This window comes from Amblyraja radiata, chromosome 5, assembly GCF_010909765.2.
Source record: "Amblyraja radiata isolate CabotCenter1 chromosome 5, sAmbRad1.1.pri, whole genome shotgun sequence".
In the NCBI taxonomy this organism is placed as follows: domain Eukaryota; kingdom Metazoa; phylum Chordata; class Chondrichthyes; order Rajiformes; family Rajidae; genus Amblyraja; species Amblyraja radiata.
In genome coordinates this window covers 69,311,496-69,312,339 of record NC_045960.1, presented here as the reverse complement: position 1 = coordinate 69,312,339, position 844 = coordinate 69,311,496, and the positions used below count along the sequence as shown (strand labels likewise).

The 844-nt window shown below is 40.8% G+C and overlaps 1 pseudogene; it reads left to right on the top strand.

Moving 5' to 3' along the window:
• Positions 1–331: 331 nt before the first annotated feature.
• On the top strand, positions 332–510 carry LOC116973874 (annotated as a pseudogene).
• The last annotated feature ends 334 nt before the right edge of the window (positions 511–844 follow it).

Below are 844 nucleotides of genomic sequence, written 5' to 3'. Positions count from 1 at the left end.
TCTCACCAGGCCACGCTTGGAATATTGAAACTGCCAGCCTTTCATTCCAAGCATACTTAATGGTAGACATCAACTTAAAAGATGCATACTATTCAGTACCCATTCAAAAAACTTGGAGATAACTTGGCAGTATTAATTATCGACTATGGCTATTACAGCCAAACTGGTTCCAGATATTCTAACCAGCCCTGTCTTTATTAAGGAACTATCGTCATGGCATGTTCCAATGATATTAACGACGATTAATCCATGGGTATAGCTATCACAGCTTTAGCTATTATTCTTTTAGCCGAGCTTCTCATGCAATCCAGATAGATCTACGATTGAAACCATCGCTCTCAGCCTTGACTAAGATCAAGCGGTGTATCTGTTGTTGTTAGTTCTATTTTGACTCGTCCCTTATCAAGGGACCATATATCAATTGATTTGGAACAGGGAGATGGGGAGGGGCTTGCTCCGTCCACTCCACGCATCAACCAGTATTGCAGTACCTTGAAATATAAATCCTCTACTGTTGACTATTTGGTATTCAACACTCTACCCACTTATCTTTAACTTGGCATAGGAGAGTCAGTATGACACAACCTGTAACAATTAATGGTATCTACCTACCATTCAACAGTGGCAAGAGTATTGGGAGTTAGTAGCAGCTGTTCCAGCTACTTAACTTGATCCTTCCATTAAGGCTAGGTGCTAATGTTTAAACTACCCTCACCCAAAACATGGTGGCATATGGACTAATCTGGAGTCGTCATCACTATAGACACTAGGCGTAAAACCTAGTTTGGAAATTTTGAGTACGCTCTATTGGCAAAGCATATTATCCTGCAGTGCACCATTTTGC